The sequence below is a fragment of the Engraulis encrasicolus genome, chromosome 11 (genome assembly GCF_034702125.1).
Source record: "Engraulis encrasicolus isolate BLACKSEA-1 chromosome 11, IST_EnEncr_1.0, whole genome shotgun sequence".
Lineage (NCBI taxonomy): Eukaryota > Metazoa > Chordata > Actinopteri > Clupeiformes > Engraulidae > Engraulis > Engraulis encrasicolus.
In genome coordinates, this window is record NC_085867.1 from 1,484,032 (window position 1) to 1,491,531 (window position 7,500).

The 7,500-nt window shown below is 41.3% G+C and overlaps 1 protein-coding gene across 1 annotated transcript in view; it reads right to left on the reverse strand.

Annotated features, from left to right (window-relative positions):
• LOC134457820 (ephrin type-A receptor 5) overlaps positions 1 to 7,500 on the reverse strand; it is a 172,103-nt gene that overhangs the window by 134,288 nt on the left and 30,315 nt on the right. The gene's annotated exons all lie outside the window — the stretch shown is intronic.

The following is a 7,500-nucleotide window of genomic DNA, read 5'->3' on the forward strand; positions in this document are numbered from 1 at the left end:
TGTGTGTGTGTGTGTGTGTGTGTGTGTGTGTGTGTGTGTGTGTGTGTGTGTGTGTGTGTGTGTGTGTGTCCAGTCCAGGGAAGGGGTTAAATTAGGCCAGAGCCTCACACAAGCACACACATTCTACACGCCATGATGCATGAACACAGGGCAGCTGTCCCGGGCAGAGTTGCATGAAATAGAAGTCCTCTTACAGATGTACTTACACTTGTAGTATGATTGCCTGGTTATCACCAGGTCTAATCACAAGTGAGATAAGATACTGTAAATTCTGTAGGGGGTGTGTAGTTTATGATTGACGACAGCTGTTCATTGGGCATTGGGGTGGGCCAGCCATCCGGGTGGCACAGACACAGTCAGATTGTGCATTCGGTATAGACCAGTTCAAAACCAAAACAAGCAATAAGAGTCAACGTACATTTTTAAAGCCCTGATGAAAGCCAATGTTTGGCCGAAACATGTTGGCAAATTTTAATGTTCAAATATGAACTAGCTACATTTAATTAAAAGCTTTTTAATGAAGACGAAGAGTGCCTTGGATTTCATCATACATCTCTAAGTTACGTCTAACCAAAGAGCACCTTCGCACTACAAAACAGAACGCCAAAGCCCTCTGACCTAAGCCTTTGTTTAGAGTCAACGTACATTGAGGAGTTGAAGCAGGGGCGTAGCAGCAAATGTTGGGCCGTAGGTACAATCAGCTCCAATGCAACCCCCCCCTCCCCCTCCTGTGTGGGGCCCTGGTGACTCAGTCACACGTTACCCCCCTGAACAACACCCCTGGGTTGAAGGACCCAGGCAAGATGGACAGGAAGTGGCACTCATTTCTGCCTAATGGTAACCAGCCTCCCTTGTTTGTACGACAACAAGCCACCACTGGAAAGGGGTCAGAATGGGTTCCCCATTTCATTATATGCATTGAGTGGTGGGGGGCCTCTGTCCCATCCCTAGGCAAAGCCATCATCGTCCCTGCGTCAACACTCAGAAAAACACTTCTGCCTGCTTTCCAACACTCAAAAAAGATGGTTTTCCCTGAGCCCAGAGCAAAGCGCCCTCACAGAGCACATCCCAATTTAACCCCCTGCAAACAGGGAAATGGTACGCAGTGACAAGTGTACTTGTCATTGAATAGAATAGATAGAATGCTCAGCATTGCTGCTTGTATTTTCCTTTTTATGCCTTCTTTTTCTTGGCCCGATTGTGTGCTTTTTATCTGTGTATTTTATTACTGTCTTTCATCTCTGTTTTTTTAATAAGGCCCATTGAGGTGCACATGTTGTATGAAAAACACTTTGAAAATAAAATTGCCTTGCCTTGCCAGCAAATGCAAGAATCCACTTGTCCATCACTAGCTTAGTGAGTTATCTCAAGCGATAATGAATGAAATATACAGTGCTGTGGGTATAATTTCAGGATATGTCAGAGGTGGTTCCTTCTGAAATCTGACTCATCTAGGGAGGGAGGGTGAAGAATCTCACTCATCCGAAGCAGCACATTTCTCTAGCTGAGCATTATGAATGGATTTCCTAGTTAAGCAGCACTGAAGCAGAGAGAGACAAATGCTTCTCACAGTTACCCTGAAGGCCATGATGCGCAAAAAACAACAACAACAAAAGTCTCTTCGCCCATTTTTTCTTTGTTTCGTTTTCCAGACACACACAAGCAAAGAAAAGATACAAGATAAGCAGGTTTACAAATACAGCACTATTGAGAGTACATAACGCACAGTACATACATACTGTCACCAATGCAGAAGATTCAGATTTAACACATGCAAAAAAACAAAAACAAAGCAACTTTCCCAGAGCAAACAAAAAAAGAAAGTTGTGCATATTCGGTGTGTCTCAGGATACGGGACACTAGCTGTGACTCCAGAATAGAAACACAGCACAGCCCCCTTAGGGGACAGCCAGGGCTTGTCTGAGAGCCTCCAAGGAGATACAGGGAGTGCTTTTCCCTCTGTGCTGCTACATAGGCTACATAAATGACAGATAAACTGCAGGGTGACGCATTGCTCTAAATAGCTGAATGTTGTTCATATGAATGCCAACATTTCTTCAGTCAGTTCAGTGCAGTATAGTATGTGGTACATGGTAATTGCCACTGAGAGTTATCATGGACGTCTCTGTGTAAATGTTCTGGAGCCGTCCATGTAGTGCCATTTTTTTTTCCCTGACAGAAAAATTAAATATAGCCTACTCATTTTTCATGTTATGAGTGTCATCAGAGCATTTCACACCAGTTATCAGTAGCCTGCTTACAGTACGTCCCTAGGCTTCTATTAACACCTCAGACTCTTTGACACCCCGCAAGCTGTAAAGATTTTTTTTTTTTAAAGAAAAGTTAATCTGATTAATTAAGGACAATGACAGAGTTTTTAAATAAAATAACACAGATAGAATGTATTTTAATGACTGGGAAGAGTTCCAAGTTTTTCTTTTTTTCAAAAACTTTGAAAGCTTGTCAAAATAATCTGCAGAGACCCGTGGGTGACACCAATCTAGAGTTGGATGGAGTCAGTAAAACTTATCAATGCTACTTCCTAGGGCTAAAGATTTTGTCACACACAACAGGACTTCTTCCAAGCCATAAAAAGTCAGACAATTGTGTTCCTGGCTCAGAAACTGCGGCACTAAAACTGCATTTAATTCAGACTTTTCTTGTTCTCTTGTTTTGTAGCCTCTCCAACTGTACACAGTGTAATTTGCCAGATATTAGTGTAGCAGTTTATTTAGGGAAACTCTTCAAAGGCCACGGCTAATGTGACGGAACTTTGAGAAAAGTCTTCAAAGCGATGCTTAATATTTAGAAGAAAAGAAAAAAATCATCATATCTTAATCTTTCTTTATTTCCTCTTCCTATAAATGTTTTCTTTGGACCTAAAGTACAGGAAAAAATTTTTTTATTTATTTTCTTTAGTTCTGTAAGGGAAACAAACTAAATCATGATATCATCACAAAGTCTTAGAAGTTTTAGAACGCTTGAGTAAATATCTGTCACTGGCTAACGCCCAGCCATGGAGGTAGCCTTTCTACGGCAGTGATTCTCAAACTGTGGGCTGGGGCCCAATGGTGGGCCCTGAAGTTATTCCATGTGGGCCTTGAAATCATTTTCTAATACTCAAACTCACATTTTTGCGTATTGCTGTTGATGTATTTGAGTTTCATTGTTTATTGGGTCAAAGGTGGGCCCCGAATATTTGTGAAAATTTCAAGCGGGCCTAAAGTTGAAAAAGGTTGGGAACCCCTGTTCTACGGTATGACATTGTGTGATGAGCTATTTAGTAACAGGAGACACATAGAGTAGAGCAGGCCAAAAGCCCGCAGCTCTCCCCACTGTTGCCAGATTGGGCTGTTTCCCGCCCAGTTGGACTGCTTAGGATGGCCGTGTGCGGGAAATAATGGCATTTAGCAGAAAAACCCGCCCAATTTTTGCCATAGAAATCAATAGAATTGGGCGGGATTTTGTGCCTCTAGGCGCGTTTTGAGCATTTTTTTGGGCTGGAAATCATCGGCCTCATCTGGCAACCCTGCTCTCCCCTGTTCAGGTTCACCACATGAGACGGTTTTGGGTGCCATCTCCGCACAAAGACCCAGCGATTAGACGGCTCTGTGCTAAAAGACAGGCTTTATTTTCTACTGTATTGTGGCATGCATCGCAGGAGCCTCTGTACTGGCACATGCAGTACTGTACATGCAGCAGCCTCCTCTATCTCTCCTGTCCTTCCCTCATACCCCCTCCTGTGCTCAGCTCTGTCATGAAAGCCTGTTTGGCAATACACTGCAAATGTGTAGTGTGTGTGTGCGTCTGTGTGTGCGTGCGTGTGTGCGCGCGCGCGCGCGTGTGTGTGTGTGTGTGTGTGTGTGTGTGTGTGTGTGTGTGTGTTTGCGTGTGTGTGTTTGCATGTGTGTGTGTGTGTGTGTGTGTTTTAAGAAAATCTCTTTTTGCATGATTGAGTCTGTCGGCATATTCATGAATTAGTTTATGATTCATCACAAGCATAAAACAGAGTCGGAACATTTGTTTGGTTAGGCAAATTGGATACAATAAACTACTTTCATGGAAAAAAAAAACATGAAAATTACCTGAAACAGAAAATCACAATGTCACTAGGGAGACTCAATTAGAATACAATAAATATACATTTCAGCTATTACATTTTTATGTAACAAAAATTGAAATAACGCATTGCACCAATAAAGGTTATAACTGGAAGGGTTTAAAAAATGCTGCTATTTCTGTTAGTGTCCTCTGGCTGTTATTCTACAGATGAATGGGTGCGATTTTAACGATTATGCAAAATAGCTGCGGTCACCTCAAATCATTGTGATCGAGTGAGCAGGTAGTAATGGCGACAGGCCTATTGTTATAGTGCCTAAAACCCACCAATAGCAACACTGCTGGGGGAGAGGATGTGCCAATAAGAAACCAGCTGTGTGTGGGTGTGTGTCTCCGTAAGACAAAAGAGGAAATCAGCAGGTATTTTGAGGTGGGAAGACAGTTAGTTATTACAAAAATATTCAAAGCTTTAGTCATTTTTTCCCTTCAGTTTTGTGGGGATTTCCAAATGGCTTGTACGATGTGGAAACACTTTACCATAATTTCCTGTTAAGAGTGAAATCTAAATGAAAGCATTTAAAATGTGACCTTTCACACCAGCTCCGCATGCTACATTAGGCTTCAGAAATGCAAATCACACAGCCTATACGATGCAATCTCCCGTGGTCAAATCGCGCACGGCCATATTTCAAAAGACAACCATCACACTTTTTCTCAATTATAGTGAGACTCATTCAGGAGGCGCCTGTCCAAGACGGAAATGTCACATGAATTAAAAAAAAAAAAAAAAAGTGAACGGCGACGCACCGTTATTAGACTCTCCGCTCTGTGCTGCGCTGCCATTCATGGCAACTTGGCCGATTTATTTCAGTCATCCACATGCTCCGATTAAGGGCCTTTGAAACTCAGTCAGGCTTGCGCTCTCTCTAATAAACAGCAGAAGTGCTCGCGGAGAGGCGGAGAAGAAGCGCGGAGAAGCGGGGAAGCGGCGCTTTAATGTGCCACGTTAAGGATGACACCGTTATAAAGGGCTGGCTGTGAACCACGGCAAATGGCTTCCTTTCATATTATCATAATGTGCCTCGGCTCGGGTATAGGCTCTACAAGACTGTGATCTACTCACTCAATCGCACGCACTACTGTGTCTGTGTGTGGACGGCCATGTAGCCAATAATGCCAGGCAGCCCCAACTAAATGCAAGGGGGAACACAACACAACACACAGGAGAAGCACACACACAATGCGTGATAATGAGATCTGGCGTGATAGTATGGGTGTTCGAGCTCGTAAACAGGGTGAATTTAAATAAAAATGGCAAATTGGAAGACATTCTCTAAGGACAATAAACCACGCTGGTACATGATACACTGGTAGACACATGCTAGGCATGCAGAAAGGTATACGTAGCCTAGCAGGCGTTGGCCGCTTATTCCAGGAGGAGATGTGCATGCCTCCTGGCTACATTATTCTCTAAATTCCTCAACATGCAGTATACATTCATGTTCATATGAGCATGCTTTGCACACGAGTAGCTCACTGCAGCTTTAATACAATAGTACAGCGCTGCACCACTACAGACATTAGTCCATTCACTGATAGAAATATATAGATATACCGAAATATCTAGTGTGTGTGTGTGTGTGTGTGTGTGTGTGTGTGTGTGTGTGTGTGTGTGTGTGTGTGTGTGTGTGTGTGTGTGTGTGTGTGTGTGTGTGTGTGTGTGTGTGCGTGTGCGTGTGTGTCTGTGTCTGTGTCTGTGTCTGTGTTGTGTGTATACTCTTTATTTATTTAGCTTTTTTTTTTTTTGAAACCTCTTTGCAACTGCACTTGTTCTGTATATTTCCTGTGCACTTTGCATTTGATTGTGATGTTGGCTTGATTATGTCCTCTTTTGAAAGTCGCTTTGGTTATAAAGCGTTTGCCAAATGCAATGTAATGTAATGTAATATCTAGCTACTTTAATTATTTTTGTTACATGAATGCTACTCCTTTAATGTATGTATATTGCTTTGTGTAAAATGTGAATTGAATTTTCCATTGAAGTGTTCAGTGACTGATTCAATGTTTTTTCTGTTTTTTTTTGTAAACATCCTATTTCATTATCTTAAAAATGTTTCCCCTTCAATTATATATTTAAAATGCACTTTAAAGAATTCATACCGGAATTCATTGAGTTCGTCAGCTTGATTGTGGTTTCGCAATGCCACAATGTGTACAAAATGCACAGCATGTTTCTCCATAAACTCTTAGCACCCACAATTGACATGCACACACAGTGTCACGATGAGGTCGGAGGGTTTCAAAATGTTGAGAACTTGTTTTGAAAGGGTTTGACTTTTACGACATAATTATATGCAAGGCAATCTGTAATTGCGTCTCTGTGAACCGTGTGTTTGTAAATGGATATGGTGCGTGTGGATACCTGTGTGATTGTTATATGAGTGGGAAATGGTAAAAGCCATTGCAGCCTGAAATGCAAACACTTGTACTGTGTACAATAACTGGTGGAAGCTTCTTCGAACCTACAAGAAGGTATTTTGTGCAGCGTAGCCTCTATGCAGATGGGGTCATCGGCAGGCCCATTCACTATTTGTTGAAAATACTCAACTACATCATAGCAACATTGCTATGACAGTACCAAGAGCCTTAAGTAACAGATTAAGACATAGCCATTACAATTTTGGTGACAGTAAGGTTATAACATAGGCTCTGCGCTAAGGGGTTAATCACCCCAGCTAAATCGGGAGTGTCAAATCATATAAGATGCCACTGCTGTAGCATACCTATATATGAAGAGTTCAGATGCAAAACCCCCTAACTCCATTTCTGAAGACCTGCACCTCTATATTTTTAGAGAACCCGTTGTTGGTTTGGTTTACATTCATGTACTTGATAATACATATTAATAGTTATATTACATAAATAAAATAAAAAAATATGCAATTTTGATAGCTTTGTATTAAATAAAAATGAATTAAGATTATTTTCAGAAAAGGCACATAGGGGGTTTTGCATCTGAACTCTTCATATATTGGCATGGGCTTCACTGCATTAGAGCAGACATCACACTAACTAACTAGCATTGTGACTATGCAAACTGAGTCGGTTTAACAGGACATAAATATTTATAATGCGTGCTCACAGGGCAAAATGGTGAAACTGTTACTACTGTGTCTTTATTATGAAGAAGGACCACACAATTTTGCCAATTAGAATCTGACTAAACACACCAGTCCTACTGGCATGTAGGGCTGGGCAATATGGAAAAAAAACAATATTACGATATGGATTACTTTATATCACGATAACGATATACATCACGATATAGCACAATTACATACATTTTCAGTTATTCTCTTTATTTGCTCTTTATTTTTTCATGCCGCAAAACAACCTTTCTTTAAATTGGATCTTTTTATTCTTATTTTTAGTGTTACATTA